This window comes from Sturnus vulgaris, chromosome 14 (assembly GCF_052056855.1).
Source record: "Sturnus vulgaris isolate bStuVul1 chromosome 14, bStuVul1.hap1, whole genome shotgun sequence".
NCBI lineage: Eukaryota > Metazoa > Chordata > Aves > Passeriformes > Sturnidae > Sturnus > Sturnus vulgaris.
Window position 1 is genome coordinate 5226899 of NC_142256.1, and position 6730 is coordinate 5233628.

The window sequence follows — 6730 nt, forward strand, 5'->3', positions numbered from 1 at the left end:
TTCCTTTACTGCCCTGCTGCAGTCATGCTCCAGCGACTGTCCTCATTCCTTTCAGTGCACACTCTCCTTGCTGGCAAGGACTTGGCAGCCAGGACGCTGCATCCAGCAGCTGCCATCTGGTACTTCCCACAGTTATTTTTGGTCTCTCCTCTGAATGCAGCAATCCTGGAGGTGCTGGATGTTCCCCTTTCAACAGCTCCTGATTCTCTGAATGTTAATGAACCATTCTGAGAGATAGGCATCCCTGCTATCATCCTTGGAAGTGTTCAAAAAGTGTGTGGATGTGGCTCTTCGGGATGTGGTTTAATGGTGAACATAGTGATGTTAGGTTAATGGTTGGATCTGACGATCTGGGAAGTGTTTCCCACCGTAATGATTTTATGATTTTCTATTAATTTATTGACCCTGTGAGAAACCACTACTTGCCTTTAAAATTGGGTGTCCTCTAGTCCAGGAATAACTTGTTTGTGCAGATGGCTTTTTCTTCCGTCTTTTTCTGATGGGCAGAAGAATTGCTAACTACATGCTTTATGAGCTCTGGTCAAAGATTAATGCAGCTCTGAGATGCATTAGTCTCAGAGATTTATGTTGAGCACTGGACATGCCTGCTCTGTGTGGAGTCTGGGCCTTTTTTTACTCAATTGCAGAAAGTGGTGTGCATTTTTTCTGCCATGTGTGTCCCAGGACACAGACACTTAGCAGGCACCTTGCCCTGACTCTTCACCAGCTGACTCTAGTCCGGGTCCTCCTCTGATGGTCAGATAAACCTTGTGGGTGGCTGGGAGCAGCAAGCTGGCTTAGGTGCTCCACCCCACTTTAGTCACTCATTAGTAGTGTTAAAAATAGTCCCAGACTGCAGTGACAAACAAGAGAGTTTATTTTGCTGTGAAAGGAAAACCTTAAGTGTTATATATATATATATTTTTTTTTTTTTAAAGGCAGGAATGCTCATCCCTTTCAAAGAAGAGAATACAAGTTTTCATTTGCTTTCATTTTGGTTCAGGTGTCAATTAACTTGTCCCATTGCAGGTGAGCAAGGGACACCTCATGTACCAATGTGGCATATAGCCTTTGGTAAACACTCACTCATCACTGGAATTTTGGACTGTCTTGTGGTTTTTAATCCCTTTTTCTGGCAGGCTTTACCAAGCATGGCAATCCTGGTCCAGGGTAAATTGTTGTTGCACTACTTTATTCTGTGTTCTGTTTTACACTGCAGTGTCTGGTTTAAAACATTTCATGTTTTGGGCTCAGGGCTCTATTCCACTTAGCTACTGACTCACTGAGAGTTTAGTACTCCTCTGAGCTAACTTATATTGTTACACTTTGAGGATTGCAAACTGGTGGTTTTGGTGCCTTGGTATCTGGGAGGGGTTTCATTATGGCAGGCCCTGTAAGAGGGCTGTGTTTCTGGTCTGGCACTATTGCTGCACAAGCAGCTGCACTGTGCTCATATCCTACAGATCACAAATTATTTACTGAGGAGGTGCAAAAGTGGCTGACAGGCAGGCAGCAGCTGGGCTCTCCAGGACAGCACAGGGGATGTTTTCAGGTGCCTGGAGCCATAATGGAGCTGGCTGAACCAATGTGAGCCAGCTCAGATGCAGTGTTCCCCAAAACAGGGTTCAGCAGGAGTGCCCAGGATCCCCTGTGAGCCACCCTGAACCTGGCTGAGCCAAATGCCAGGAATTCACTGCTGCCCCATGCCCCAGCCTGCTTTCTAGGTAGTGGTTGAGTGCAGCAAAGCCCTCAGAAAAGTGGTTGCTTTCCTGACCTTCACCCTCACCTCTGTACCCCCATCTCAGGATGCGCAAGCTCTGGATTTGTGTCTGACCAGGGACATTTGTGTTTTCCCCACCTATTTTTCTCCAAAAGCCTAATGCTGGACTCAGCACAGGCTTATAAAAATATTAGCAAGCGGCATTTCATCCTGGAATGCAACAGTCTTACAGCTCCTGCTTATGACCTTTCCACCTGAGATAGGGATATACCAACAGCTCTTTCCCACACTAAAATAAAAAGTTTCTATGCTCAGAATTATAAAGCAATCAATTAGCTCCCAATACTGTGTTTTCCCAGAGTGCAGTGTTGCTTTAGATAGATCCCTCTGCCAAACAAATTGAGTGGATGGAAGGAAACTGAATGTACTAAACACCCAAAGGACATCGCTGATGACTGAGCACTGCCTAAAATAATCCTGTACTGGCTGGCTGTTGGACACTGTCACCCTGAGCCTGGGGCGCAATGCAGAAGCACCCACACTTCGTGGGCTCCATGTGAACTGCCCAAACATCATCAAGTCTCAAGCATGTGCTGGATAAATGATATATAAGAGGAGATGCCATTTGCAGCTCCCCAGCCGAGGAGCAATGTGTGCAGTCTGGGTGCTGTGCTCAACCCCTAGCAGGGGAAAACACATCAGATAATTAAAAAGGATGGGCAATAAGGAAAGTCCTCCAGCTGGAGTTTAGAGTTTGGAGATGTATAAAGTTGTTTCGTTTTTCTTTTCTCAGGTAGACAAAGTAGATTCTAAGAAATACTTCCTGGCCTTAGTCAAACTGTCGCCTAACCAAGACATTTGAGGCATGTGTTATTATAATTTCCCTACATTGTTTGGTGGTGGTGGATTTGTGCCACATTTTAAGAAAATATTAGCATGAAAACACTCTTTTCCCCTCCTTTCCAAGGCGGCATTAATGACTGCTGTCTGCAAGTGTGCAAAGAACAGTCAGGCATTATTTTGCTTGCAAATTACGAAGGGACAGCATTAAGGACTGTGTCACCTGTGACACAGCAAACAGAGTTTGCTGCCTAGCACAAAGGTGAGTGATTTACTCTGAGTAAAAGAGCAGAGGCAGGAGAGGCTCGACCTGTTTCCACTCTGCTCCATGCAGGATTTAAGCACTCTCTTGCTGACATCTACATTTGCAAACAGCATGTGAAATGGTTGCCCAACACCTTTCCTGGATGGTTGGGACTGTTTTTCGGGGTTTGTTCAAATCTGTAGGACCAGGATCATAGTTGCACTACTGTTTCCTGCAAAAAAAATTATTACAGAGAATTTGGTTTATTAGATGGATCTAAGGCATAAAATCCATGTGTATCACCTCTAATGTGGTGCACTGAACAGAGTTGGTCAGTGAGGCTCCTTCCCCCCCAGGCCAGGGCTGAACTGCTGATGGTACATGAGTCAGGACAGGGCTGAAGGATGAACTGTGTCTGATGAGGAGGCTTCTAAGTCTGCCCTTCAAAACACGCTGTTGTGGAGCTCATCTCGCAGCAACACCCGTGGGATGGTGGGACAATGGGGAAAATCAGGAGGCAAAGTCACAGTGGAGCTCACAGACATGGGCGGATAGCAAGTCAGGGATGTGTCTCATTGCTCATTCTGGGCAGCATCCTCCTGGCATAGGCACAAATAAGAGCACCCCTGCCTGCACAGAAACCTGTAGTCTGCCCACAGGCTGTGTAGAGGTATCCCAAAAAGCAGTCTCATTTGTTTGTTGGTGGGTTTTTTTTTTTCTTGCTTCTCCGGAAAACAGCCTGAACATACTGTTGATAAATTACAGTTTGGGAAGCAGCTCTGGAATCATCCTGCAGGGTGCTGATAGCGCAGCAGGCTGCCAGGCTGCTCTGATTCCAGGCAGTTTTCCCGCATTGACAGGCTGCAGGGCACAAAACAGCAGTGTAACAGTGACTAACGAGAATGGCTGCCTGTCTCTATGGAGAAGCTTGGGAAGGGAGGGGTTGCAGGGAAATAAGAGTCTTCTCTATTTCTCTTCCTTGCCTGGGAAAAATGCTTTCTGTGGTTTTGCAAACTGGGGAGCACGAGAGACAGATTTATACCCCTGTGCAAATCCACCCCCGGTGTCTCATACAGCTGCAGCAGGCACAAAAATCTGCTTTAATGCAGACTGAAAAGCCCAGGATTTCCTGGCCCAATTCTGCCTTTTATACTTATGAAGGCAGACACAGGCTCCCTCAGATGCAGCGGAGCATCAGGAGATGCAGCTGTGGCAGTCCTGCCCATGCCTCTGACTTTGTTTATGCCAATAAGGGCAGGAATGTTGCACATCTCTGTAGGCACGACCAAAGGAATAAATTAGTATCTCTAGTCTCTCTGGCTCAGTTTCTGCAGTTCTGGGATTGTGTTCATCTTTTTTAGCAATCTTGAAAGGACGGGGAGAAATCTGTAATTAAATCAATACATATGTAAACGAGCATCTGCCACAGAACCGGTTTTACTTCTTTGTGTTAAACTTGTATTTCTGTTGATGCATTATTTGTAACATATTCTTTATATAGAAGGGTGTCATTAAATTGGATTTTGGCTTGATTTAAGCAATAAAATGAGTCAAATAATTCTAAGCATTTGCAGGACTTTTAAGCTGTTACGTTGGCTCTTGATGTATGTTCTTGAGACTGTCTTGGCTGACAGCTACTTTGATGATTTATGATTACTCAGAAGTAGGTTTGGATAAATTATTCAGTTTAACAACTGTTTAATAACCAGTTTTTGGGTTTTCGCTGATCAAATGTGGTTGGATGTGAAACTAAGAATCCTTGCAAGACTGCATTCAGATCTGGTTTGTTTCTGGACTTCTCTAAGATCCCTTTGGAAGCAATGGCTTCACTCGCTTCTGTCTAATTCCTTGGTGGCTCTAAAATCAAGTAGCTCTATTTCATTCAGCTAGCATACAGGAAAAATACTAAGAGTCTGTAGTCTCTACGGTGTGAAAGATACTGCTATTGCTCATTTAGGAAATTAGTCTGATCTTGCATTTTTTTCTGAATGCTCGGTGCTGCTGTGTAACTGAATATCCAGGGATAAATGTGATCCATCATTTTTTATTTATTTTCAGAGCTTGGACCTCCCTAAATCTGTCTTCAAAAAATTTAATCTATTCCTAGTTGATCTCTTTAGAAAAAGAATAGTATTGGTGATTGTGCTCGTTCATTCTGCAGTGACACTCCAGGGGCTGCTGGGCTTCTGCGTTGTGCTTCAGTGTGGGTGGCAGGGTCAGAGGATGAGCATCTCCTCCTGACTTGGGGAGTCCAGCTGTGTCAGTATGGCTCCGTCAGGAAGATTGCTTGTTCTCATCCTGTTATATATGTATTTTTTCTGCAACAGGTTTTCACGCTTGAGTCATTGGATCAAGCAAATGCTGCGTATCTGTTTGCTTTCTGGGGTCTATCCCTCTAACTCCTGCCTCGGGTTACTTCCACCTCTAGGTGGAGGGAGACTGAGAACAGTCGAAACACTAAATCCGAAGGTCTGGCTACTTCTGCGTATTCCAGCACCTGGTAATTATCACTCTGTGTGCCCGAGGGTGTGCAGTGTATTTTCACATGTGCCATCAAGTTTGCCTCTGGTTTATGAGTGCACTTATTTTGCTGCTGGGGCTTGTGAGAGATACAAGTGCAGCTCCTGGGTGACAGATGCCACGTCGTGATGGTGGCATGTTAATTCCAAGAGGATCCATCAGGACAAGGCTCATCTGCTGTGGAGATGTTCAGAATGAAAATATGCTCAGTGAACCCAAGGACTTTGACATTTGTCACACTCTGTTACTGCTGCAGTCTTTTAACAGTATATTGGCTGTAGAAACAGCAAAAGATCCAAGAATAAGTAATGGTTTAGGGCAAGGAACACAAATAATACCTTTTTGATTTTTGATAAAAAGGAAAGATATTTGGTAAAGCCACCTGCCATGCCCAGTGGAAGAGGGATAATGCGAAGTTCATGCCTGCTCCAGGCACAGTGCTTTGCATATGCCTTAGTCCTTGAAAAGTGACAGAAGCAGACTGCAGGCAAGCCAGATCTTCTTCCTAAGGTCCAGGGTCCAATAGCTACTGCTGCTTCCCAGGGAGCTACGTTGTGTCCCGGAGCTGCTGTCAAACAGTGTAGCATGGGAGGCAAACTTTCCATCAGGTTTAGCTTGGAGAAATGCCACATTACTGCACTGCATCAATAAAACCAGTGAATTTTCAGGCTGAGGAAAGGCAAGCTGTAGAGCAGCTCAGCAAGGATCAGAAAAGGTGACGCAAGGGGAAAGGTGTTTTTCTGTTGCAGTATGTGACCAAACTGACGCTTCCAGCTCAGGGATGCTGTGGGGAATAGCAGGAAACACAGGTCTTTCCTAAATGCAGCTCTCTGGATGTTACCCCCAGTGTAGGAAGTTACAAGCAAATTTTGATGTGCACAAGGTGGATTCTTAATTTCCTTGGTTATCTGCTGCTCTGGGAGATCAGGATTGCATCTTTGATCTTAAAGTAGGAAGACTTTTACACCTGGTGTTTTCTGAGCTCCAGCTCGACTGGGCTGGAATTATAATCCAGCCCTTACTCCATGTGTGCAGTGAGCATCATGCAACCCCATCTCACATTCTCTAACACTGTGTATGTGGACTAAAACCATTGGGCAATGTGCTGCCAATCCAGGGGAGAGCTCCTGCCACCACCACACCCCGCAGAAATGCAGAAATTCAGGAATTATGTCTGCTCAGTTCTTCCTTGTCCTTATTCACATCCCAGAGCTGCGAATGCTGGGGTTTGGTACTCACCAAGGCTGCACATTGGACAGATGTATGAAACCCTCAAGGGATCCTCATTAATTTTGTACATTAATATCCCTTGGACAGCTATGGAATTTCAAGAGCATTTAATTTCCCATGCAGAGTTCTGGCCTTTTTTCTACCTGAGGCATAATTTTATGAATGACTAACTGGCA